The sequence below is a fragment of the Apodemus sylvaticus genome, chromosome 21 (assembly GCF_947179515.1).
Source record: "Apodemus sylvaticus chromosome 21, mApoSyl1.1, whole genome shotgun sequence".
In the NCBI taxonomy this organism is placed as follows: domain Eukaryota; kingdom Metazoa; phylum Chordata; class Mammalia; order Rodentia; family Muridae; genus Apodemus; species Apodemus sylvaticus.
Genome location: NC_067492.1, coordinates 5,797,521 through 5,824,096, shown reverse-complemented (window position 1 = coordinate 5,824,096; position 26,576 = coordinate 5,797,521). Strand labels below are relative to the sequence as shown.

The 26,576-nt window shown below is 65.5% G+C and overlaps 14 non-coding genes across 14 annotated transcripts; all 14 read right to left on the bottom strand.

Moving 5' to 3' along the window:
* Positions 1-1,094: 1,094 nt before the first annotated feature.
* On the bottom strand, positions 1,095-1,213 carry LOC127672313 (5S ribosomal RNA). Its single transcript, XR_007974963.1, has one exon. It is a non-coding gene; the product is annotated as a 5S ribosomal RNA (ribosomal RNA).
* A 1,809-nt stretch (positions 1,214-3,022) lies between these two features.
* Positions 3,023-3,141, bottom strand: LOC127672312 (5S ribosomal RNA). The gene has a single exon (XR_007974962.1). It is a non-coding gene; the product is annotated as a 5S ribosomal RNA (ribosomal RNA).
* A 1,823-nt stretch (positions 3,142-4,964) lies between these two features.
* Positions 4,965-5,083, bottom strand: LOC127672311 (5S ribosomal RNA). Its single transcript, XR_007974961.1, has one exon. It is a non-coding gene; the product is annotated as a 5S ribosomal RNA (ribosomal RNA).
* Positions 5,084-6,881: 1,798 nt separating this feature from the next.
* Positions 6,882-7,000, bottom strand: LOC127672310 (5S ribosomal RNA). The gene has a single exon (XR_007974960.1). It is a non-coding gene; the product is annotated as a 5S ribosomal RNA (ribosomal RNA).
* A 1,818-nt stretch (positions 7,001-8,818) lies between these two features.
* On the bottom strand, positions 8,819-8,937 carry LOC127672308 (5S ribosomal RNA). The gene has a single exon (XR_007974958.1). It is a non-coding gene; the product is annotated as a 5S ribosomal RNA (ribosomal RNA).
* A 1,813-nt stretch (positions 8,938-10,750) lies between these two features.
* LOC127672201 (5S ribosomal RNA) lies at positions 10,751-10,869 on the bottom strand. The gene has a single exon (XR_007974864.1). It is a non-coding gene; the product is annotated as a 5S ribosomal RNA (ribosomal RNA).
* A 1,800-nt stretch (positions 10,870-12,669) lies between these two features.
* Positions 12,670-12,788, bottom strand: LOC127672307 (5S ribosomal RNA). The gene has a single exon (XR_007974957.1). It is a non-coding gene; the product is annotated as a 5S ribosomal RNA (ribosomal RNA).
* A 1,818-nt stretch (positions 12,789-14,606) lies between these two features.
* On the bottom strand, positions 14,607-14,725 carry LOC127672306 (5S ribosomal RNA). The gene has a single exon (XR_007974956.1). It is a non-coding gene; the product is annotated as a 5S ribosomal RNA (ribosomal RNA).
* Positions 14,726-16,538: 1,813 nt separating this feature from the next.
* On the bottom strand, positions 16,539-16,657 carry LOC127672304 (5S ribosomal RNA). The gene has a single exon (XR_007974955.1). It is a non-coding gene; the product is annotated as a 5S ribosomal RNA (ribosomal RNA).
* A 1,804-nt stretch (positions 16,658-18,461) lies between these two features.
* On the bottom strand, positions 18,462-18,580 carry LOC127672303 (5S ribosomal RNA). The gene has a single exon (XR_007974954.1). It is a non-coding gene; the product is annotated as a 5S ribosomal RNA (ribosomal RNA).
* A 1,798-nt stretch (positions 18,581-20,378) lies between these two features.
* LOC127672302 (5S ribosomal RNA) lies at positions 20,379-20,497 on the bottom strand. Its single transcript, XR_007974953.1, has one exon. It is a non-coding gene; the product is annotated as a 5S ribosomal RNA (ribosomal RNA).
* A 1,809-nt stretch (positions 20,498-22,306) lies between these two features.
* LOC127672301 (5S ribosomal RNA) lies at positions 22,307-22,425 on the bottom strand. Its single transcript, XR_007974952.1, has one exon. It is a non-coding gene; the product is annotated as a 5S ribosomal RNA (ribosomal RNA).
* Positions 22,426-24,239: 1,814 nt separating this feature from the next.
* LOC127672300 (5S ribosomal RNA) lies at positions 24,240-24,358 on the bottom strand. Its single transcript, XR_007974951.1, has one exon. It is a non-coding gene; the product is annotated as a 5S ribosomal RNA (ribosomal RNA).
* Positions 24,359-26,173: 1,815 nt separating this feature from the next.
* LOC127672299 (5S ribosomal RNA) lies at positions 26,174-26,292 on the bottom strand. Its single transcript, XR_007974950.1, has one exon. It is a non-coding gene; the product is annotated as a 5S ribosomal RNA (ribosomal RNA).
* Between the last annotated feature and the right edge of the window lie 284 nt (positions 26,293-26,576).

The window sequence follows — 26,576 nt, the reverse complement described above, 5'->3', positions numbered from 1 at the left end:
CCCTTTGGAGCGAGCGGGCGCACACACAATACCCACACAGGGGCACCCTGCGCCCGACACGAGCAAGGGCTCGCGGGCGCCCCCGGGCGAGAAAGCGCGATGGCCCAGACGCGCTACTGATCCACAGAAGTGGGAACTTGACGAACGGTTACACGCGTGCGTGCGCACACACGCACATCCACACGCACTCACAAGCATGATCGCACTGCGCGGACCCGCGCGAGCGCTTCCAGGCCCCAAAGCACACATGCCATCACACATACACACACATATACACACAGCACTCCCACACTAGCGGGCTGGCACACCCACCCAATCCCCCAGGCACACACACTTGTGTGTACTGGCTGATAAGAGCAAGTATGCAGGAAGGGCCCTCATGCTACACACACACACACACACACACACATACAGAGGCGCATTAGCAGAAGGCAGGATGGCCACACACACTCTCACACCCGTCAAACAGTCTCTTGCGTGCTCTCACACCCACACATACCAGCGCATGAACTCACGCACCAGACACAAGACACAAGCAGACACACTGACACAGGCCCCCAGAGCTCCCTAGACCTCCCGAGGCAGGCTAGAGTGGCAGGTGGTGGCTGGGTTCTTCCGGGACTCCTCCCACGGAGAGGGAGTGGGCGAGGGCGAGGGATGGAGTAGCCTTGTCCACCCCCCTCCCTGCCTGTGCAAGGTGGGAGCCAAGTGCGGTGTTGGATCAGGATGGGTGGGACGGATGGGTGTTGGAGGGCATCCTGGGCTTGGTGCAAATGGAGACAGGCTCTCCCCTCCAAACCTCTGCCAGCTAGCTAGCCAGCCAGCCCTGCAGGGAGGTGCGGTGTGGTGTGGTGTGGTGTGGTGTGGTGTGGTGTGGCGGTGCCCACTCTGAGGGCTCCGGGAGCCAGCGGTGATGGGCAATACAAGCCTCGTCCTATGCGAGGAGGACGAGGGGGGCGGGGTGCTCTCTCCCGAGTGTGGGGTGTGGGTGGGGATGGACTGCCCTGGGCCCGGGTCTCTGGTCCCCGAGGGGCCGGCTGTGGTCCTGACAGTGACCAAAAGCAAGAGAGGACACGCCGGGGCGGAGTCCAAAAAGCCTACAGCACCCGGTATTCCCAGGCGGTCTCCCATCCAAGTACTAACCAGGCCCGACCCTGCTTAGCTTCCGAGATCAGACGAGATCGGGCGCGTTCAGGGTGGTATGGCCGTAGACGACGGCCGCCGCTCCGGAAAGCCCCAAGAGCCTGCTGCCGGCGCTCGCCCGCCGCCACTGTCAACGCTGCCCCCCTGCCCGCCCGCCCACCCACCCACCCGACGCCGAGCCCACGCGAGCCCAGGGCCCCGCAGACACACGCACTGTACCGCAGCGCACACCAAGGACCACAGCCACGCACGCACGCACGCACGCCACTCGGCCCGGCCCGAGCCCCACCCACACGCGCCAGCCCTCGCTGCCAGCCTACAACCTCCCCGAACCCCTTCAGCCCTCCTCCGCCCTCCCCATGGAGCACGGGCCCAGACAGTGAGTGCCAGACTTGGCCCCACGGAGACCTCTCCTTCTCCTACTCCTCCCCTCCCCTCCACTCCCCTCCCCTCCCCTCCCCGGAGGTTCTTGGACCAGCATCCTCACCCACCCACCCACCCACCCACCCACGCGTGACCTCCTCTTGCCCTGGACGCTCGAGGAGGACGAGGAGGACAGTCCGGCTTCTGGAATCTGGAATCGGGGACGCTGGGCCCCACCTCGCTCACGGCACCGTCCGTCCCTCAGTCCCTCCCCGTGCCCCGGACTGGGACCCTCAGCCTGGACACGCACGGGAATCCGACTGACTGTGGATGGCTGGCATCCCATCCCACCCAGCATCCGCACAGCCACAGCCAGCGGCACAGGCTAGCCCTGGAGCCAGGCACTGTCCGTGCCCTCCCTTTGGAGCGAGCGGGCGCACACACAATACCCACACAGGGGCACCCTGCGCCCGACACGAGCAAGGGCTCGCGGGCGCCCCCGGGCGAGAAAGCGCGATGGCCCAGACGCGCTACTGATCCACAGAAGTGGGAACTTGACGAACGGTTACACGCGTGCGTGCGCACACACGCACATCCACACGCACTCACAAGCATGATCGCACTGCGCGGACCCGCGCGAGCGCTTCCAGGCCCCAAAGCACACATGCCATCACACATACACACACATATACACACAGCACTCCCACACTAGCGGGCTGGCACACCCACCCAATCCCCCAGGCACACACACTTGTGTGTACTGGCTGATAAGAGCAAGTATGCAGGAAGGGCCCTCATGCTACACACACACACACACACACACACACACACACACATACAGAGGCGCATTAGCAGAAGGCAGGATGGCCACACACACTCTCACACCCGTCAAACAGTCTCTTGCGTGCTCTCACACCCACACATACCAGCGCATGAACCCACGCACCAGACACAAGACACAAGCAGACACACTGACACAGGCCCCCAGAGCTCCCTAGACCTCCCGAGGCAGGCTAGAGTGGCAGGTGGTGGCTGGGTTCTTCCGGGACTCCTCCCACGGAGAGGGAGTGGGCGAGGGCGAGGGATGGAGTAGCCTTGTCCACCCCCCTCCCTGCCTGTGCAAGGTGGGAGCCAAGTGCGGTGTTGGATCAGGATGGGTGGGACGGATGGGTGTTGGAGGGCATCCTGGGCGTGGTGCAAATGGAGACAGGCTCTCCCCTCCAAACCTCTGCCAGCTAGCTAGCCAGCCAGCCCTGCAGGGAGGTGCGGTGTGGTGTGGTGTGGTGTGGTGTGGTGTGGCGGTGCCCACTCTGAGGGCTCCGGGAGCCAGCGGTGATGGGCAATACAAGCCTCGTCCTATGCGAGGAGGACGAGGGGGGCGGGGTGCTCTCTCCCGAGTGTGGGGTGTGGGTGGGGATGGACTGCCCTGGGCCCGGGTCTCTGGTCCCCGAGGGGCCGGCTGTGGTCCTGACAGTGACCAAAAGCAAGAGAGGACACGCCGGGGCGGAGTCCAAAAAGCCTACAGCACCCGGTATTCCCAGGCGGTCTCCCATCCAAGTACTAACCAGGCCCGACCCTGCTTAGCTTCCGAGATCAGACGAGATCGGGCGCGTTCAGGGTGGTATGGCCGTAGACGACGGCCGCCGCTCCGGAAAGCCCCAAGAGCCTGCTGCCGGCGCTCGCCCGCCGCCACTGTCAACGCTGCCCCCCTGCCCGCCCGCCCACCCACCCACCCGACGCCGAGCCCACGCGAGCCCAGGGCCCCGCAGACACACGCACTGTACCGCAGCGCACACCAAGGACCACAGCCACGCACGCACGCACGCACGCCACTCGGCCCGGCCCGAGCCCCACCCACACGCGCCAGCCCTCGCTGCCAGCCTACAACCTCCCCGAACCCCTTCAGCCCTCCTCCGCCCTCCCCATGGAGCACGGGCCCAGACAGTGAGTGCCAGACTTGGCCCCACGGAGACCTCTCCTTCTCCTACTCCTCCCCTCCCCTCCACTCCCCTCCCCTCCCCTCCCCGGAGGTTCTTGGACCAGCATCCTCACCCACCCACCCACCCACCCACCCACCCACGCGTGACCTCCTCTTGCCCTGGACGCTCGAGGAGGACGAGGAGGACAGTCCGGCTTCTGGAATCTGGAATCGGGGACGCTGGGCCCCACCTCGCTCACGGCACCGTCCGTCCCTCAGTCCCTCCCCGTGCCCCGGACTGGGACCCTCAGCCTGGACACGCACGGGAATCCGACTGACTGTGGATGGCTGGCATCCCATCCCACCCAGCATCCGCACAGCCACAGCCAGCGGCACAGGCTAGCCCTGGAGCCAGGCACTGTCCGTGCCCTCCCTTTGGAGCGAGCGGGCGCACACACAATACCCACACAGGGGCACCCTGCGCCCGACACGAGCAAGGGCTCGCGGGCGCCCCCGGGCGAGAAAGCGCGATGGCCCAGACGCGCTACTGATCCACAGAAGTGGGAACTTGACGAACGGTTACACGCGTGCGTGCGCACACACGCACATCCACACGCACTCACAAGCATGATCGCACTGCGCGGACCCGCGCGAGCGCTTCCAGGCCCCAAAGCACACATGCCATCACACATACACACACATATACACACAGCACTCCCACACTAGCGGGCTGGCACACCCACCCAATCCCCCAGGCACACACACTTGTGTGTACTGGCTGATAAGAGCAAGTATGCAGGAAGGGCCCTCATGCTACACACACACACACACACACACACACACACACACATACAGAGGCGCATTAGCAGAAGGCAGGATGGCCACACACACTCTCACACCCGTCAAACAGTCTCTTGCGTGCTCTCACACCCACACATACCAGCGCATGAACTCACGCACCAGACACAAGACACAAGCAGACACACTGACACAGGCCCCCAGAGCTCCCTAGACCTCCCGAGGCAGGCTAGAGTGGCAGGTGGTGGCTGGGTTCTTCCGGGACTCCTCCCACGGAGAGGGAGTGGGCGAGGGCGAGGGATGGAGTAGCCTTGTCCACCCCCCTCCCTGCCTGTGCAAGGTGGGAGCCAAGTGCGGTGTTGGATCAGGATGGGTGGGACGGATGGGTGTTGGAGGGCATCCTGGGCTTGGTGCAAATGGAGACAGGCTCTCCCCTCCAAACCTCTGCCAGCTAGCTAGCCAGCCAGCCCTGCAGGGAGGTGCGGTGTGGTGTGGTGTGGTGTGGTGTGGTGTGGTGTGGTGTGGCGGTGCCCACTCTGAGGGCTCCGGGAGCCAGCGGTGATGGGCAATACAAGCCTCGTCCTATGCGAGGAGGACGAGGGGGGCGGGGTGCTCTCTCCCGAGTGTGGGGTGTGGGTGGGGATGGACTGCCCTGGGCCCGGGTCTCTGGTCCCCGAGGGGCCGGCTGTGGTCCTGACAGTGACCAAAAGCAAGAGAGGACACGCCGGGGCGGAGTCCAAAAAGCCTACAGCACCCGGTATTCCCAGGCGGTCTCCCATCCAAGTACTAACCAGGCCCGACCCTGCTTAGCTTCCGAGATCAGACGAGATCGGGCGCGTTCAGGGTGGTATGGCCGTAGACGACGGCCGCCGCTCCGGAAAGCCCCAAGAGCCTGCTGCCGGCGCTCGCCCGCCGCCACTGTCAACGCTGCCCCCCTGCCCGCCCGCCCACCCACCCACCCGACGCCGAGCCCACGCGAGCCCAGGGCCCCGCAGACACACGCACTGTACCGCAGCGCACACCAAGGACCACAGCCACGCACGCACGCACGCACGCCACTCGGCCCGGCCCGAGCCCCACCCACACGCGCCAGCCCTCGCTGCCAGCCTACAACCTCCCCGAACCCCTTCAGCCCTCCTCCGCCCTCCCCATGGAGCACGGGCCCAGACAGTGAGTGCCAGACTTGGCCCCACGGAGACCTCTCCTTCTCCTACTCCTCCCCTCCCCTCCACTCCCCTCCCCTCCCCTCCCCGGAGGTTCTTGGACCAGCATCCTCACCCACCCACCCACCCACCCACCCACCCACGCGTGACCTCCTCTTGCCCTGGACGCTCGAGGAGGACGAGGAGGACAGTCCGGCTTCTGGAATCTGGAATCGGGGACGCTGGGCCCCACCTCGCTCACGGCACCGTCCGTCCCTCAGTCCCTCCCCGTGCCCCGGACTGGGACCCTCAGCCTGGACACGCACGGGAATCCGACTGACTGTGGATGGCTGGCATCCCATCCCACCCAGCATCCGCACAGCCACAGCCAGCGGCACAGGCTAGCCCTGGAGCCAGGCACTGTCCGTGCCCTCCCTTTGGAGCGAGCGGGCGCACACACAATACCCACACAGGGGCACCCTGCGCCAGACACGAGCAAGGGCTCGCGGGCGCCCCCGGGCGAGAAAGCGCGATGGCCCAGACGCGCTACTGATCCACAGAAGTGGGAACTTGACGAACGGTTACACGCGTGCGTGCGCACACACGCACATCCACACGCACTCACAAGCATGATCGCACTGCGCGGACCCGCGCGAGCGCTTCCAGGCCCCAAAGCACACATGCCATCACACATACACACACATATACACACAGCACTCCCACACTAGCGGGCTGGCACACCCACCCAATCCCCCAGGCACACACACTTGTGTGTACTGACTGATAAGAGCAAGTATGCAGGAAGGGCCCTCATGCTACACACACACACACACACACACACACACACACACACATACAGAGGCGCATTAGCAGAAGGCAGGATGGCCACACACACTCTCACACCCGTCAAACAGTCTCTTGCGTGCTCTCACACCCACACATACCAGCGCATGAACTCACGCACCAGACACAAGACACAAGCAGACACACTGACACAGGCCCCCAGAGCTCCCTAGACCTCCCGAGGCAGGCTAGAGTGGCAGGTGGTGGCTGGGTTCTTCCGGGACTCCTCCCACGGAGAGGGAGTGGGCGAGGGGTGGAGTAGCCTTGTCCACCCCCCTCCCTGCCTGTGCAAGGTGGGAGCCAAGTGCGGTGTTGGATCAGGATGGGTGGGACGGATGGGTGTTGGAGGGCATCCTGGGCTTGGTGCAAATGGAGACAGGCTCTCCCCTCCAAACCTCTGGCAGCTAGCTAGCCACACCGCACACATTGCAGGGAGGTGCGGTGTGGTGTGGTGTGGCGGTGCCCACTCTGAAGGCTCCGGGAGCCAGCGGTGATGGGCAATACAAGCCTCGTCCTATGCGAGGAGGACGAGGGGGGCGGGGTGCTCTCTCCCGAGTGTGGGGTGTGGGTGGGGCTGGACTGCCCTGGGCCCGGGTCTCTGGTCCCCGAGGGGCCGGCTGTGGTCCTGACAGTGACCAAAAGCAAGAGAGGACACGCCGGGGCGGAGTCCAAAAAGCCTACAGCACCCGGTATTCCCAGGCGGTCTCCCATCCAAGTACTAACCAGGCCCGACCCTGCTTAGCTTCCGAGATCAGACGAGATCGGGCGCGTTCAGGGTGGTATGGCCGTAGACGACGGCCGCCGCTCCGGAAAGCCCCAAGAGCCTGCTGCCGGCGCTCGCCCGCCGCCACTGTCAACGCTGCCCCCCTGCCCGCCCGCCCACCCACCCACCCGACGCCGAGCCCACGCGAGCCCAGGGCCCCGCAGACACACGCACTGTACCGCAGCGCACACCAAGGACCACAGCCACGCACGCACGCACGCACGCCACTCGGCCCGGCCCGAGCCCCACCCACACGCGCCAGCCCTCGCTGCCAGCCTACAACCTCCCCGAACCCCTTCAGCCCTCCTCCGCCCTCCCCTTGGAGCACGGGCCCAGACAGTGAGTGCCAGACTTGGCCCCACGGAGACCTCTCCTTCTCCTACTCCTCCCCTCCCCTCCACTCCCCTCCCCTCCCCTCCCCTCCCCGGAGGTTCTTGGACCAGCATCCTCACCCACCCACCCACCCACCCACCCACGCGTGACCTCCTCTTGCCCTGGACGCTCGAGGAGGACGAGGAGGACAGTCCGGCTTCTGGAATCTGGAATCGGGGACGCTGGGCCCCACCTCGCTCACGGCACCGTCCGTCCCTCAGTCCCTCCCCGTGCCCCGGACTGGGACCCTCAGCCTGGACACGCACGGGAATCCGACTGACTGTGGATGGCTGGCATCCCATCCCACCCAGCATCCGCACAGCCACAGCCAGCGGCACAGGCTAGCCCTGGAGCCAGGCACTGTCCGTGCCCTCCCTTTGGAGCGAGCGGGCGCACACACAATACCCACACAGGGGCACCCTGCGCCCGACACGAGCAAGGGCTCGCGGGCGCCCCCGGGCGAGAAAGCGCGATGGCCCAGACGCGCTACTGATCCACAGAAGTGGGAACTTGACGAACGGTTACACGCGTGCGTGCGCACACACGCACATCCACACGCACTCACAAGCATGATCGCACTGCGCGGACCCGCGCGAGCGCTTCCAGGCCCCAAAGCACACATGCCATCACACATACACACACATATACACACAGCACTCCCACACTAGCGGGCTGGCACACCCACCCAATCCCCCAGGCACACACACTTGTGTGTACTGGCTGATAAGAGCAAGTATGCAGGAAGGGCCCTCATGCTACACACACACACACACACACACACACACACACACACACATACAGAGGCGCATTAGCAGAAGGCAGGATGGCCACACACACTCTCACACCCGTCAAACAGTCTCTTGCGTGCTCTCACACCCACACATACCAGCGCATGAACCCACGCACCAGACACAAGACACAAGCAGACACACTGACACAGGCCCCCAGAGCTCCCTAGACCTCCCGAGGCAGGCTAGAGTGGCAGGTGGTGGCTGGGTTCTTCCGGGACTCCTCCCACGGAGAGGGAGTGGGCGAGGGCGAGGGATGGAGTAGCCTTGTCCACCCCCCTCCCTGCCTGTGCAAGGTGGGAGCCAAGTGCGGTGTTGGATCAGGATGGGTGGGACGGATGGGTGTTGGAGGGCATCCTGGGCGTGGTGCAAATGGAGACAGGCTCTCCCCTCCAAACCTCTGCCAGCTAGCTAGCCAGCCAGCCCTGCAGGGAGGTGCGGTGTGGTGTGGTGTGGTGTGGTGTGGTGTGGCGGTGCCCACTCTGAGGGCTCCGGGAGCCAGCGGTGATGGGCAATACAAGCCTCGTCCTATGCGAGGAGGACGAGGGGGGCGGGGTGCTCTCTCCCGAGTGTGGGGTGTGGGTGGGGATGGACTGCCCTGGGCCCGGGTCTCTGGTCCCCGAGGGGCCGGCTGTGGTCCTGACAGTGACCAAAAGCAAGAGAGGACACGCCGGGGCGGAGTCCAAAAAGCCTACAGCACCCGGTATTCCCAGGCGGTCTCCCATCCAAGTACTAACCAGGCCCGACCCTGCTTAGCTTCCGAGATCAGACGAGATCGGGCGCGTTCAGGGTGGTATGGCCGTAGACGACGGCCGCCGCTCCGGAAAGCCCCAAGAGCCTGCTGCCGGCGCTCGCCCGCCGCCACTGTCAACGCTGCCCCCCTGCCCGCCCGCCCACCCACCCACCCGACGCCGAGCCCACGCGAGCCCAGGGCCCCGCAGACACACGCACTGTACCGCAGCGCACACCAAGGACCACAGCCACGCACGCACGCACGCACGCCACTCGGCCCGGCCCGAGCCCCACCCACACGCGCCAGCCCTCGCTGCCAGCCTACAACCTCCCCGAACCCCTTCAGCCCTCCTCCGCCCTCCCCATGGAGCACGGGCCCAGACAGTGAGTGCCAGACTTGGCCCCACGGAGACCTCTCCTTCTCCTACTCCTCCCCTCCCCTCCACTCCCCTCCCCTCCCCTCCCCGGAGGTTCTTGGACCAGCATCCTCACCCACCCACCCACCCACCCACCCACCCACGCGTGACCTCCTCTTGCCCTGGACGCTCGAGGAGGACGAGGAGGACAGTCCGGCTTCTGGAATCTGGAATCGGGGACGCTGGGCCCCACCTCGCTCACGGCACCGTCCGTCCCTCAGTCCCTCCCCGTGCCCCGGACTGGGACCCTCAGCCTGGACACGCACGGGAATCCGACTGACTGTGGATGGCTGGCATCCCATCCCACCCAGCATCCGCACAGCCACAGCCAGCGGCACAGGCTAGCCCTGGAGCCAGGCACTGTCCGTGCCCTCCCTTTGGAGCGAGCGGGCGCACACACAATACCCACACAGGGGCACCCTGCGCCCGACACGAGCAAGGGCTCGCGGGCGCCCCCGGGCGAGAAAGCGCGATGGCCCAGACGCGCTACTGATCCACAGAAGTGGGAACTTGACGAACGGTTACACGCGTGCGTGCGCACACACGCACATCCACACGCACTCACAAGCATGATCGCACTGCGCGGACCCGCGCGAGCGCTTCCAGGCCCCAAAGCACACATGCCATCACACATACACACACATATACACACAGCACTCCCACACTAGCGGGCTGGCACACCCACCCAATCCCCCAGGCACACACACTTGTGTGTACTGGCTGATAAGAGCAAGTATGCAGGAAGGGCCCTCATGCTACACACACACACACACACACACACATACAGAGGCGCATTAGCAGAAGGCAGGATGGCCACACACACTCTCACACCCGTCAAACAGTCTCTTGCGTGCTCTCACACCCACACATACCAGCGCATGAACTCACGCACCAGACACAAGACACAAGCAGACACACTGACACAGGCCCCCAGAGCTCCCTAGACCTCCCGAGGCAGGCTAGAGTGGCAGGTGGTGGCTGGGTTCTTCCGGGACTCCTCCCACGGAGAGGGAGTGGGCGAGGGCGAGGGATGGAGTAGCCTTGTCCACCCCCCTCCCTGCCTGTGCAAGGTGGGAGCCAAGTGCGGTGTTGGATCAGGATGGGTGGGACGGATGGGTGTTGGAGGGCATCCTGGGCTTGGTGCAAATGGAGACAGGCTCTCCCCTCCAAACCTCTGCCAGCTAGCTAGCCAGCCAGCCCTGCAGGGAGGTGCGGTGTGGTGTGGTGTGGTGTGGTGTGGTGTGGTGTGGTGTGGCGGTGCCCACTCTGAGGGCTCCGGGAGCCAGCGGTGATGGGCAATACAAGCCTCGTCCTATGCGAGGAGGACGAGGGGGGCGGGGTGCTCTCTCCCGAGTGTGGGGTGTGGGTGGGGCTGGACTGCCCTGGGCCCGGGTCTCTGGTCCCCGAGGGGCCGGCTGTGGTCCTGACAGTGACCAAAAGCAAGAGAGGACACGCCGGGGCGGAGTCCAAAAAGCCTACAGCACCCGGTATTCCCAGGCGGTCTCCCATCCAAGTACTAATCAGGCCCGACCCTGCTTAGCTTCCGAGATCAGACGAGATCGGGCGCGTTCAGGGTGGTATGGCCGTAGACGACGGCCGCCGCTCCGGAAAGCCCCAAGAGCCTGCTGCCGGCGCTCGCCCGCCGCCACTGTCAACGCTGCCCCCCTGCCCGCCCGCCCACCCACCCACCCGACGCCGAGCCCACGCGAGCCCAGGGCCCCGCAGACACACGCACTGTACCGCAGCGCACACCAAGGACCACAGCCACGCACGCACGCACGCACGCCACTCGGCCCGGCCCGAGCCCCACCCACACGCGCCAGCCCTCGCTGCCAGCCTACAACCTCCCCGAACCCCTTCAGCCCTCCTCCGCCCTCCCCATGGAGCACGGGCCCAGACAGTGAGTGCCAGACTTGGCCCCACGGAGACCTCTCCTTCTCCTACTCCTCCCCTCCCCTCCACTCCCCTCCCCTCCCCTCCCCGGAGGTTCTTGGACCAGCATCCTCACCCACCCACCCACCCACCCACCCACCCACGCGTGACCTCCTCTTGCCCTGGACGCTCGAGGAGGACGAGGAGGACAGTCCGGCTTCTGGAATCTGGAATCGGGGACGCTGGGCCCCACCTCGCTCACGGCACCGTCCGTCCCTCAGTCCCTCCCCGTGCCCCGGACTGGGACCCTCAGCCTGGACACGCACGGGAATCCGACTGACTGTGGATGGCTGGCATCCCATCCCACCCAGCATCCGCACAGCCACAGCCAGCGGCACAGGCTAGCCCTGGAGCCAGGCACTGTCCGTGCCCTCCCTTTGGAGCGAGCGGGCGCACACACAATACCCACACAGGGGCACCCTGCGCCAGACACGAGCAAGGGCTCGCGGGCGCCCCCGGGCGAGAAAGCGCGATGGCCCAGACGCGCTACTGATCCACAGAAGTGGGAACTTGACGAACGGTTACACGCGTGCGTGCGCACACACGCACATCCACACGCACTCACAAGCATGATCGCACTGCGCGGACCCGCGCGAGCGCTTCCAGGCCCCAAAGCACACATGCCATCACACATACACACACATATACACACAGCACTCCCACACTAGCGGGCTGGCACACCCACCCAATCCCCCAGGCACACACACTTGTGTGTACTGACTGATAAGAGCAAGTATGCAGGAAGGGCCCTCATGCTACACACACACACACACACACACACACACACACATACAGAGGCGCATTAGCAGAAGGCAGGATGGCCACACACACTCTCACACCCGTCAAACAGTCTCTTGCGTGCTCTCACACCCACACATACCAGCGCATGAACTCACGCACCAGACACAAGACACAAGCAGACACACTGACACAGGCCCCCAGAGCTCCCTAGACCTCCCGAGGCAGGCTAGAGTGGCAGGTGGTGGCTGGGTTCTTCCGGGACTCCTCCCACGGAGAGGGAGTGGGCGAGGGCGAGGGGTGGAGTAGCCTTGTCCACCCCCCTCCCTGCCTGTGCAAGGTGGGAGCCAAGTGCGGTGTTGGATCAGGATGGGTGGGACGGATGGGTGTTGGAGGGCATCCTGGGCTTGGTGCAAATGGAGACAGGCTCTCCCCTCCAAACCTCTGGCAGCTAGCTAGCCACACCGCACACATTGCAGGGAGGTGCGGTGTGGTGTGGTGTGGCGGTGCCCACTCTGAAGGCTCCGGGAGCCAGCGGTGATGGGCAATACAAGCCTCGTCCTATGCGAGGAGGACGAGGGGGGCGGGGTGCTCTCTCCCGAGTGTGGGGTGTGGGTGGGGCTGGACTGCCCTGGGCCCGGGTCTCTGGTCCCCGAGGGGCCGGCTGTGGTCCTGACAGTGACCAAAAGCAAGAGAGGACACGCCGGGGCGGAGTCCAAAAAGCCTACAGCACCCGGTATTCCCAGGCGGTCTCCCATCCAAGTACTAACCAGGCCCGACCCTGCTTAGCTTCCGAGATCAGACGAGATCGGGCGCGTTCAGGGTGGTATGGCCGTAGACGACGGCCGCCGCTCCGGAAAGCCCCAAGAGCCTGCTGCCGGCGCTCGCCCGCCGCCACTGTCAACGCTGCCCCCCTGCCCGCCCGCCCACCCACCCACCCGACGCTGAGCCCACGCGAGCCCAGGGCCCCGCAGACACACGCACTGTACCGCAGCGCACACCAAGGACCACAGCCACGCACGCACGCACGCACGCCACTCGGCCCGGCCCGAGCCCCACCCACACGCGCCAGCCCTCGCTGCCAGCCTACAACCTCCCCGAACCCCTTCAGCCCTCCTCCGCCCTCCCCTTGGAGCACGGGCCCAGACAGTGAGTGCCAGACTTGGCCCCACGGAGACCTCTCCTTCTCCTACTCCTCCCCTCCCCTCCACTCCCCTCCCCTCCCCTCCCCTCCCCGGAGGTTCTTGGACCAGCATCCTCACCCACCCACCCACCCACCCACCCACGCGTGACCTCCTCTTGCCCTGGACGCTCGAGGAGGACGAGGAGGACAGTCCGGCTTCTGGAATCTGGAATCGGGGACGCTGGGCCCCACCTCGCTCACGGCACCGTCCGTCCCTCAGTCCCTCCCCGTGCCCCGGACTGGGACCCTCAGCCTGGACACGCACGGGAATCCGACTGACTGTGGATGGCTGGCATCCCATCCCACCCAGCATCCGCACAGCCACAGCCAGCGGCACAGGCTAGCCCTGGAGCCAGGCACTGTCCGTGCCCTCCCTTTGGAGCGAGCGGGCGCACACACAATACCCACACAGGGGCACCCTGCGCCCGACACGAGCAAGGGCTCGCGGGCGCCCCCGGGCGAGAAAGCGCGATGGCCCAGACGCGCTACTGATCCACAGAAGTGGGAACTTGACGAACGGTTACACGCGTGCGTGCGCACACACGCACATCCACACGCACTCACAAGCATGATCGCACTGCGCGGACCCGCGCGAGCGCTTCCAGGCCCCAAAGCACACATGCCATCACACATACACACACATATACACACAGCACTCCCACACTAGCGGGCTGGCACACCCACCCAATCCCCCAGGCACACACACTTGTGTGTACTGGCTGATAAGAGCAAGTATGCAGGAAGGGCCCTCATGCTACACACACACACACACACACACACACACACACACACACATACAGAGGCGCATTAGCAGAAGGCAGGATGGCCACACACACTCTCACACCCGTCAAACAGTCTCTTGCGTGCTCTCACACCCACACATACCAGCGCATGAACCCACGCACCAGACACAAGACACAAGCAGACACACTGACACAGGCCCCCAGAGCTCCCTAGACCTCCCGAGGCAGGCTAGAGTGGCAGGTGGTGGCTGGGTTCTTCCGGGACTCCTCCCACGGAGAGGGAGTGGGCGAGGGCGAGGGATGGAGTAGCCTTGTCCACCCCCCTCCCTGCCTGTGCAAGGTGGGAGCCAAGTGCGGTGTTGGATCAGGATGGGTGGGACGGATGGGTGTTGGAGGGCATCCTGGGCGTGGTGCAAATGGAGACAGGCTCTCCCCTCCAAACCTCTGCCAGCTAGCTAGCCAGCCAGCCCTGCAGGGAGGTGCGGTGTGGTGTGGTGTGGTGTGGTGTGGTGTGGCGGTGCCCACTCTGAGGGCTCCGGGAGCCAGCGGTGATGGGCAATACAAGCCTCGTCCTATGCGAGGAGGACGAGGGGGGCGGGGTGCTCTCTCCCGAGTGTGGGGTGTGGGTGGGGATGGACTGCCCTGGGCCCGGGTCTCTGGTCCCCGAGGGGCCGGCTGTGGTCCTGACAGTGACCAAAAGCAAGAGAGGACACGCCGGGGCGGAGTCCAAAAAGCCTACAGCACCCGGTATTCCCAGGCGGTCTCCCATCCAAGTACTAACCAGGCCCGACCCTGCTTAGCTTCCGAGATCAGACGAGATCGGGCGCGTTCAGGGTGGTATGGCCGTAGACGACGGCCGCCGCTCCGGAAAGCCCCAAGAGCCTGCTGCCGGCGCTCGCCCGCCGCCACTGTCAACGCTGCCCCCCTGCCCGCCCGCCCACCCACCCACCCGACGCCGAGCCCACGCGAGCCCAGGGCCCCGCAGACACACGCACTGTACCGCAGCGCACACCAAGGACCACAGCCACGCACGCACGCACGCACGCCACTCGGCCCGGCCCGAGCCCCACCCACACGCGCCAGCCCTCGCTGCCAGCCTACAACCTCCCCGAACCCCTTCAGCCCTCCTCCGCCCTCCCCATGGAGCACGGGCCCAGACAGTGAGTGCCAGACTTGGCCCCACGGAGACCTCTCCTTCTCCTACTCCTCCCCTCCCCTCCACTCCCCTCCCCTCCCCTCCCCGGAGGTTCTTGGACCAGCATCCTCACCCACCCACCCACCCACCCACCCACCCACGCGTGACCTCCTCTTGCCCTGGACGCTCGAGGAGGACGAGGAGGACAGTCCGGCTTCTGGAATCTGGAATCGGGGACGCTGGGCCCCACCTCGCTCACGGCACCGTCCGTCCCTCAGTCCCTCCCCGTGCCCCGGACTGGGACCCTCAGCCTGGACACGCACGGGAATCCGACTGACTGTGGATGGCTGGCATCCCATCCCACCCAGCATCCGCACAGCCACAGCCAGCGGCACAGGCTAGCCCTGGAGCCAGGCACTGTCCGTGCCCTCCCTTTGGAGCGAGCGGGCGCACACACAATACCCACACAGGGGCACCCTGCGCCCGACACGAGCAAGGGCTCGCGGGCGCCCCCGGGCGAGAAAGCGCGATGGCCCAGACGCGCTACTGATCCACAGAAGTGGGAACTTGACGAACGGTTACACGCGTGCGTGCGCACACACGCACATCCACACGCACTCACAAGCATGATCGCACTGCGCGGACCCGCGCGAGCGCTTCCAGGCCCCAAAGCACACATGCCATCACACATACACACACATATACACACAGCACTCCCACACTAGCGGGCTGGCACACCCACCCAATCCCCCAGGCACACACACTTGTGTGTACTGGCTGATAAGAGCAAGTATGCAGGAAGGGCCCTCATGCTACACACACACACACACACACACACATACAGAGGCGCATTAGCAGAAGGCAGGATGGCCACACACACTCTCACACCCGTCAAACAGTCTCTTGCGTGCTCTCACACCCACACATACCAGCGCATGAACTCACGCACCAGACACAAGACACAAGCAGACACACTGACACAGGCCCCCAGAGCTCCCTAGACCTCCCGAGGCAGGCTAGAGTGGCAGGTGGTGGCTGGGTTCTTCCGGGACTCCTCCCACGGAGAGGGAGTGGGCGAGGGCGAGGGATGGAGTAGCCTTGTCCACCCCCCTCCCTGCCTGTGCAAGGTGGGAGCCAAGTGCGGTGTTGGATCAGGATGGGTGGGACGGATGGGTGTTGGAGGGCATCCTGGGCTTGGTGCAAATGGAGACAGGCTCTCCCCTCCAAACCTCTGCCAGCTAGCTAGCCAGCCAGCCCTGCAGGGAGGTGCGGTGTGGTGTGGTGTGGTGTGGTGTGGTGTGGTGTGGTGTGGCGGTGCCCACTCTGAGGGCTCCGGGAGCCAGCGGTGATGGGCAATACAAGCCTCGTCCTATGCGAGGAGGACGAGGGGGGCGGGGTGCTCTCTCCCGAGTGTGGGGTGTGGGTGGGGATGGACTGCCCTGGGCCCGGGTCTCTGGTCCCCGAGGGGCCGGCTGTGGTCCTGACAGTGACCAAAAGCAAGAGAGGACACGCCGGGGCGGAGTCCAAAAAGCCTACAGCACCCGGTATTCCCAGGCGGTCTCCCATCCAAGTACTAACCAGGCCCGACCCTGCTTAGCTTCCGAGATCAGACGAGATCGGGCGCGTTCAGGGTGGTATGGCCGTAGACGACGGCCGCCGCTCCGGAAAGCCCCAAGAGCCTGCTGCCGGCGCTCGCCCGCCGCCACTGTCAACGCTGCCCCCCTGCCCGCCCGCCCACCCACCCACCCGACGCCGAGCCCACGCGAGCCCAGGGCCCCGCAGACACACGCACTGTACCGCAGCGCACACCAAGGACCACAGCCACGCACGCACGCACGCACGCCACTCGGCCCGGCCCGAGCCCCACCCACACGCGCCAGCCCTCGCTGCCAGCCTACAACCTCCCCGAACCCCTTCAGCCCTCCTCCGCCCTCCCCATGGAGCACGGGCCCAGACAGTGAGTGCCAGACTTGGCCCCACGGAGACCTCTCCTTCTCCTACTCCTCCCCTCCCCTCCACTCCCCTCCCCTCCCCTCCCCGGAGGTTCTTGGACCAGCATCCTCACCCACCCACCCACCCACCCACCCACCCACGCGTGACCTCCTCTTGCCCTGGACGCTCGAGGAGGACGAGGAGGACAGTCCGGCTTCTGGAATCTGGAATCGGGGACGCTGGGCCCCACCTCGCTCACGGCACCGTCCGTCCCTCAGTCCCTCCCCGTGCCCCGGACTGGGACCCTCAGCCTGGACACGCACGGGAATCCGACTGACTGTGGATGGCTGGCATCCCATCCCACCCAGCATCCGCACAGCCACAGCCAGCGGCACAGGCTAGCCCTGGAGCCAGGCACTGTCCGTGCCCTCCCTTTGGAGCGAGCGGGCGCACACACAATACCCACACAGGGGCACCCTGCGCCCGACACGAGCAAGGGCTCGCGGGCGCCCCCGGGCGAGAAAGCGCGATGGCCCAGACGCGCTACTGATCCACAGAAGTGGGAACTTGACGAACGGTTACACGCGTGCGTGCGCACACACGCACATCCACACGCACTCACAAGCATGATCGCACTGCGCGGACCCGCGCGAGCGCTTCCAGGCCCCAAAGCACACATGCCATCACACATACACACACATATACACACAGCACTCCCACACTAGCGGGCTGGCACACCCACCCAATCCCCCAGGCACACACACTTGTGTGTACTGACTGATAAGAGCAAGTATGCAGGAAGGGCCCTCATGCTACACACACACACACACACACACACACACACACACACATACAGAGGCGCATTAGCAGAAGGCAGGATGGCCACACACACTCTCACACCCGTCAAACAGTCTCTTGCGTGCTCTCACACCCACACATACCAGCGCATGAACTCACGCACCAGACACAAGACACAAGCAGACACACTGACACAGGCCCCCAGAGCTCCCTAGACCTCCCGAGGCAGGCTAGAGTGGCAGGTGGTGGCTGGGTTCTTCCGGGACTCCTCCCACGGAGAGGGAGTGGGCGAGGGCGAGGGGTGGAGTAGCCTTGTCCACCCCCCTCCCTGCCTGTGCAAGGTGGGAGCCAAGTGCGGTGTTGGATCAGGATGGGTGGGACGGATGGGTGTTGGAGGGCATCCTGGGCTTGGTGCAAATGGAGACAGGCTCTCCCCTCCAAACCTCTGGCAGCTAGCTAGCCACACCGCACACATTGCAGGGAGGTGCGGTGTGGTGTGGTGTGGCGGTGCCCACTCTGAAGGCTCCGGGAGCCAGCGGTGATGGGCAATACAAGCCTCGTCCTATGCGAGGAGGACGAGGGGGGCGGGGTGCTCTCTCCCGAGTGTGGGGTGTGGGTGGGGCTGGACTGCCCTGGGCCCGGGTCTCTGGTCCCCGAGGGGCCGGCTGTGGTCCTGACAGTGACCAAAAGCAAGAGAGGACACGCCGGGGCGGAGTCCAAAAAGCCTACAGCACCCGGTATTCCCAGGCGGTCTCCCATCCAAGTACTAACCAGGCCCGACCCTGCTTAGCTTCCGAGATCAGACGAGATCGGGCGCGTTCAGGGTGGTATGGCCGTAGACGACGGCCGCCGCTCCGGAAAGCCCCAAGAGCCTGCTGCCGGCGCTCGCCCGCCGCCACTGTCAACGCTGCCCCCCTGCCCGCCCGCCCACCCACCCACCCGACGCCGAGCCCACGCGAGCCCAGGGCCCCGCAGACACACGCACTGTACCGCAGCGCACACCAAGGACCACAGCCACGCACGCACGCACGCACGCCACTCGGCCCGGCCCGAGCCCCACCCACACGCGCCAGCCCTCGCTGCCAGCCTACAACCTCCCCGAACCCCTTCAGCCCTCCTCCGCCCTCCCCTTGGAGCACGGGCCCAGACAGTGAGTGCCAGACTTGGCCCCACGGAGACCTCTCCTTCTCCTACTCCTCCCCTCCCCTCCACTCCCCTCCCCTCCCCTCCCCGGAGGTTCTTGGACCAGCATCCTCACCCACCCACCCACCCACCCACCCACCCACGCGTGACCTCCTCTTGCCCTGGACGCTCGAGGAGGACGAGGAGGACAGTCCGGCTTCTGGAATCTGGAATCGGGGACGCTGGGCCCCACCTCGCTCACGGCACCGTCCGTCCCTCAGTCCCTCCCCGTGCCCCGGACTGGGACCCTCAGCCTGGACACGCACGGGAATCCGACTGACTGTGGATGGCTGGCATCCCATCCCACCCAGCATCCGCACAGCCACAGCCAGCGGCACAGGCTAGCCCTGGAGCCAGGCACTGTCCGTGCCCTCCCTTTGGAGCGAGCGGGCGCACACACAATACCCACACAGGGGCACCCTGCGCCAGACACGAGCAAGGGCTCGCGGGCGCCCCCGGGCGAGAAAGCGCGATGGCCCAGACGCGCTACTGATCCACAGAAGTGGGAACTTGACGAACGGTTACACGCGTGCGTACGCACACACGCACATCCACACGCACTCACAAGCATGATCGCACTGCGCGGACCCGCGCGAGCGCTTCCAGGCCCCAAAGCACACATGCCATCACACATACACACACATATACACACAGCACTCCCACACTAGCGGGCTGGCACACCCACCCAATCCCCCAGGCACACACACTTGTGTGTACTGACTGATAAGAGCAAGTATGCAGGAAGGGCCCTCATGCTACACACACACACACACACACACACACACACATACAGAGGCGCATTAGCAGAAGGCAGGATGGCCACACACACTCTCACACCCGTCAAACAGTCTCTTGCGTGCTCTCACACCCACACATACCAGCGCATGAACTCACGCACCAGACACAAGACACAAGCAGACACACTGACACAGGCCCCCAGAGCTCCCTAGACCTCCCGAGGCAGGCTAGAGTGGCAGGTGGTGGCTGGGTTCTTCCGGGACTCCTCCCACGGAGAGGGAGTGGGCGAGGGCGAGGGGTGGAGTAGCCTTGTCCACCCCCCTCCCTGCCTGTGCAAGGTGGGAGCCAAGTGCGGTGTTGGATCAGGATGGGTGGGACGGATGGGTGTTGGAGGGCATCCTGGGCTTGGTGCAAATGGAGACAGGCTCTCCCCTCCAAACCTCTGGCAGCTAGCTAGCCACACCGCACACATTGCAGGGAGGTGCGGTGTGGTGTGGTGTGGCGGTGCCCACTCTGAAGGCTCCGGGAGCCAGCGGTGATGGGCAATACAAGCCTCGTCCTATGCGAGGAGGACGAGGGGGGCGGGGTGCTCTCTCCCGAGTGTGGGGTGTGGGTGGGGCTGGACTGCCCTGGGCCCGGGTCTCTGGTCCCCGAGGGGCCGGCTGTGGTCCTGACAGTGACCAAAAGCAAGAGAGGACACGCCGGGGCGGAGTCCAAAAAGCCTACAGCACCCGGTATTCCCAGGCGGTCTCCCATCCAAGTACTAACCAGGCCCGACCCTGCTTAGCTTCCGAGATCAGACGAGATCGGGCGCGTTCAGGGTGGTATGGCCGTAGACGACGGCCGCCGCTCCGGAAAGCCCCAAGAGCCTGCTGCCGGCGCTCGCCCGCCGCCACTGTCAACGCTGCCCCCCTGCCCGCCCGCCCACCCACCCACCCGACGCCGAGCCCACGCGAGCCCAGGGCCCCGCAGACACACGCACTGTACCGCAGCGCACACCAAGGACCACAGCCACGCACGCACGCACGCACGCCACTCGGCCCGGCCCGAGCCCCACCCACACGCGCCAGCCCTCGCTGCCAGCCTACAACCTCCCCGAACCCCTTCAGCCCTCCTCCGCCCTCCCCTTGGAGCACGGGCCCAGACAGTGAGTGCCAGACTTGGCCCCACGGAGACCTCTCCTTCTCCTACTCCTCCCCTCCCCTCCACTCCCCTCCCCTCCCCTCCCCTCCCCGGAGGTTCTTGGACCAGCATCCTCACCCACCCACCCACCCACCCACCCACGCGTGACCTCCTCTTGCCCTGGACGCTCGAGGAGGACGAGGAGGACAGTCCGGCTTCTGGAATCTGGAATCGGGGACGCTGGGCCCCACCTCGCTCACGGCACCGTCCGTCCCTCAGTCCCTCCCCGTGCCCCGGACTGGGACCCTCAGCCTGGACACGCACGGGAATCCGACTGACTGTGGATGGCTGGCATCCCATCCCACCCAGCATCCGCACAGCCACAGCCAGCGGCACAGGCTAGCCCTGGAGCCAGGCACTGTCCGTGCCCTCCCTTTGGAGCGAGCGGGCGCACACACAATACCCACACAGGGGCACCCTGCGCCCGACACGAGCAAGGGCTCGCGGGCGCCCCCGGGCGAGAAAGCGCGATGGCCCAGACGCGCTACTGATCCACAGAAGTGGGAACTTGACGAACGGTTACACGCGTGCGTGCGCACACACGCACATCCACACGCACTCACAAGCATGATCGCACTGCGGGGACCCGCGCGAGCGCTTCCAGGCCCCAAAGCACACAGGCCATCACACATACACACACATATACACACAGCACTCCCACACTAGCGGGCTGGCACACCCACCCAATCCCCCAGGCACACACACTTGTGTGTACTGGCTGATAAGAGCAAGTATGCAGGAAGGGCCCTCATGCTACACACACACACACACACACACACACACACACACACACACATACAGAGGCGCATTAGCAGAAGGCAGGATGGCCACACACACTCTCACACCCGTCAAACAGTCTCTTGCGTGCTCTCACACCCACACATACCAGCGCATGAACTCACGCACCAGACACAAGACACAAGCAGACACACTGACACAGGCCCCCAGAGCTCCCTAGACCTCCCGAGGCAGGCTAGAGTGGCAGGTGGTGGCTGGGTTCTTCCGGGACTCCTCCCACGGAGAGGGAGTGGGCGAGGGCGAGGGGTGGAGTAGCCTTGTCCACCCCCCTCCCTGCCTGTGCAAGGTGGGAGCCAAGTGCGGTGTTGGATCAGGATGGGTGGGACGGATGGGTGTTGGAGGGCATCCTGGGCTTGGTGCAAATGGAGACAGGCTCTCCCCTCCAAACCTCTGGCAGCTAGCTAGCCACACCGCACACATTGCAGGGAGGTGCGGTGTGGTGTGGTGTGGCGGTGCCCACTCTGAAGGCTCCGGGAGCCAGCGGTGATGGGCAATACAAGCCTCGTCCTATGCGAGGAGGACGAGGGGGGCGGGGTGCTCTCTCCCGAGTGTGGGGTGTGGGTGGGGCTGGACTGCCCTGGGCCCGGGTCTCTGGTCCCCGAGGGGCCGGCTGTGGTCCTGACAGTGACCAAAAGCAAGAGAGGACACGCCGGGGCGGAGTCCAAAAAGCCTACAGCACCCGGTATTCCCAGGCGGTCTCCCATCCAAGTACTAACCAGGCCCGACCCTGCTTAGCTTCCGAGATCAGACGAGATCGGGCGCGTTCAGGGTGGTATGGCCGTAGACGACGGCCGCCGCTCCGGAAAGCCCCAAGAGCCTGCTGCCGGCGCTCGCCCGCCGCCACTGTCAACGCTGCCCCCCTGCCCGCCCGCCCACCCACCCACCCGACGCCGAGCCCACGCGAGCCCAGGGCCCCGCAGACACACGCACTGTACCGCAGCGCACACCAAGGACCACAGCCACGCACGCACGCACGCACGCCACTCGGCCCGGCCCGAGCCCCACCCACACGCGCCAGCCCTCGCTGCCAGCCTACAACCTCCCCGAACCCCTTCAGCCCTCCTCCGCCCTCCCCTTGGAGCACGGGCCCAGACAGTGAGTGCCAGACTTGGCCCCACGGAGACCTCTCCTTCTCCTACTCCTCCCCTCCCCTCCACTCCCCTCCCCTCCCCTCCCCTCCCCGGAGGTTCTTGGACCAGCATCCTCACCCACCCACCCACCCACCCACCCACGCGTGACCTCCTCTTGCCCTGGACGCTCGAGGAGGACGAGGAGGACAGTCCGGCTTCTGGAATCTGGAATCGGGGACGCTGGGCCCCACCTCGCTCACGGCACCGTCCGTCCCTCAGTCCCTCCCCGTGCCCCGGACTGGGACCCTCAGCCTGGACACGCACGGGAATCCGACTGACTGTGGATGGCTGGCATCCCATCCCACCCAGCATCCGCACAGCCACAGCCAGCGGCACAGGCTAGCCCTGGAGCCAGGCACTGTCCGTGCCCTCCCTTTGGAGCGAGCGGGCGCACACACAATACCCACACAGGGGCACCCTGCGCCCGACACGAGCAAGGGCTCGCGGGCGCCCCCGGGCGAGAAAGCGCGATGGCCCAGACGCGCTACTGATCCACAGAAGTGGGAACTTGACGAACGGTTACACGCGTGCGTGCGCACACACGCACATCCACACGCACTCACAAGCATGATCGCACTGCGCGGACCCGCGCGAGCGCTTCCAGGCCCCAAAGCACACATGCCATCACACATACACACACATATACACACAGCACTCCCACACTAGCGGGCTGGCACACCCACCCAATCCCCCAGGCACACACACTTGTGTGTACTGGCTGATAAGAGCAAGTATGCAGGAAGGGCCCTCATGCTACACACACACACACACACACACACACACACACACATACAGAGGCGCATTAGCAGAAGGCAGGATGGCCACACACACTCTCACACCCGTCAAACAGTCTCTTGCGTGCTCTCACACCCACACATACCAGCGCATGAACCCACGCACCAGACACAAGACACAAGCAGACACACTGACACAGGCCCCCAGAGCTCCCTAGACCTCCCGAGGCAGGCTAGAGTGGCAGGTGGTGGCTGGGTTCTTCCGGGACTCCTCCCACGGAGAGGGAGTGGGCGAGGGCGAGGGATGGAGTAGCCTTGTCCACCCCCCTCCCTGCCTGTGCAAGGTGGGAGCCAAGTGCGGTGTTGGATCAGGATGGGTGGGACGGATGGGTGTTGGAGGGCATCCTGGGCGTGGTGCAAATGGAGACAGGCTCTCCCCTCCAAACCTCTGCCAGCTAGCTAGCCAGCCAGCCCTGCAGGGAGGTGCGGTGTGGTGTGGTGTGGTGTGGTGTGGTGTGGCGGTGCCCACTCTGAGGGCTCCGGGAGCCAGCGGTGATGGGCAATACAAGCCTCGTCCTATGCGAGGAGGACGAGGGGGGCGGGGTGCTCTCTCCCGAGTGTGGGGTGTGGGTGGGGATGGACTGCCCTGGGCCCGGGTCTCTGGTCCCCGAGGGGCCGGCTGTGGTCCTGACAGTGACCAAAAGCAAGAGAGGACACGCCGGGGCGGAGTCCAAAAAGCCTACAGCACCCGGTATTCCCAGGCGGTCTCCCATCCAAGTACTAACCAGGCCCGACCCTGCTTAGCTTCCGAGATCAGACGAGATCGGGCGCGTTCAGGGTGGTATGGCCGTAGACGACGGCCGCCGCTCCGGAAAGCCCCAAGAGCCTGCTGCCGGCGCTCGCCCGCCGCCACTGTCAACGCTGCCCCCCTGCCCGCCCGCCCACCCACCCACCCGACGCCGAGCCCACGCGAGCCCAGGGCCCCGCAGACACACGCACTGTACCGCAGCGCACACCAAGGACCACAGCCACGCACGCACGCACGCACGCCACTCGGCCCGGCCCGAGCCCCACCCACACGCGCCAGCCCTCGCTGCCAGCCTACAACCTCCCCGAACCCCTTCAGCCCTCCTCCGCCCTCCCCATGGAGCACGGGCCCAGACAGTGAGTGCCAGACTTGGCCCCACGGAGACCTCTCCTTCTCCTACTCCTCCCCTCCCCTCCACTCCCCTCCCCTCCCCTCCCCGGAGGTTCTTGGACCAGCATCCTCACCCACCCACCCACCCACCCACCCACCCACGCGTGACCTCCTCTTGCCCTGGACGCTCGAGGAGGACGAGGAGGACAGTCCGGCTTCTGGAATCTGGAATCGGGGACGCTGGGCCCCACCTCGCTCACGGCACCGTCCGTCCCTCAGTCCCTCCCCGTGCCCCGGACTGGGACCCTCAGCCTGGACACGCACGGGAATCCGACTGACTGTGGATGGCTGGCATCCCATCCCACCCAGCATCCGCACAGCCACAGCCAGCGGCACAGGCTAGCCCTGGAGCCAGGCACTGTCCGTGCCCTCCCTTTGGAGCGAGCGGGCGCACACACAATACCCACACAGGGGCACCCTGCGCCCGACACGAGCAAGGGCTCGCGGGCGCCCCCGGGCGAGAAAGCGCGATGGCCCAGACGCGCTACTGATCCACAGAAGTGGGAACTTGACGAACGGTTACACGCGTGCGTGCGCACACACGCACATCCACACGCACTCACAAGCATGATCGCACTGCGCGGACCCGCGCGAGCGCTTCCAGGCCCCAAAGCACACATGCCATCACACATACACACACATATACACACAGCACTCCCACACTAGCGGGCTGGCACACCCACCCAATCCCCCAGGCACACACACTTGTGTGTACTGGCTGATAAGAGCAAGTATGCAGGAAGGGCCCTCATGCTACACACACACACACACACACACACACACACACACATACAGAGGCGCATTAGCAGAAGGCAGGATGGCCACACACACTCTCACAACCCGTCAAACAGTCTCTTGCGTGCTCTCACACCCACACATACCAGCGCATGAACCCACGCACCAGACACAAGACACAAGCAGACACACTGACACAGGCCCCCAGAGCTCCCTAGACCTCCCGAGGCAGGCTAGAGTGGCAGGTGGTGGCTGGGTTCTTCCGGGACTCCTCCCACGGAGAGGGAGGTGGGCGAGGGCGAGGGATGGAGTAGCCTTGTCCACCCCCCTCCCTGCCTGTGCAAGGTGGGAGCCAAGTGCGGTGTTGGATCAGGATGGGTGGGACGGATGGGTGTTGGAGGGCATCCTGGGCGTGGTGCAAATGGAGACAGGCTCTCCCCTCCAAACCTCTGCCAGCTAGCTAGCCAGCCAGCCCTGCAGGGAGGTGCGGTGTGGTGTGGTGTGGTGTGGTGTGGTGTGGCGGTGCCCACTCTGAGGGCTCCGGGAGCCAGCGGTGATGGGCAATACAAGCCTCGTCCTATGCGAGGAGGACGAGGGGGGCGGGGTGCTCTCTCCCGAGTGTGGGGTGTGGGTGGGGATGGACTGCCCTGGGCCCGGGTCTCTGGTCCCCGAGGGGCCGGCTGTGGTCCTGACAGTGACCAAAAGCAAGAGAGGACACGCCGGGGCGGAGTCCAAAAAGCCTACAGCACCCGGTATTCCCAGGCGGTCTCCCATCCAAGTACTAACCAGGCCCGACCCTGCTTAGCTTCCGAGATCAGACGAGATCGGGCGCGTTCAGGGTGGTATGGCCGTAGACGACGGCCGCCGCTCCGGAAAGCCCCAAGAGCCTGCTGCCGGCGCTCGCCCGCCGCCACTGTCAACGCTGCCCCCCTGCCCGCCCGCCCACCCACCCACCCGACGCCGAGCCCACGCGAGCCCAGGGCCCCGCAGACACACGCACTGTACCGCAGCGCACACCAAGGACCACAGCCACGCACGCACGCACGCACGCCACTCGGCCCGGCCCGAGCCCCACCCACACGCGCCAGCCCTCGCTGCCAGCCTACAACCTCCCCGAACCCCTTCAGCCCTCCTCCGCCC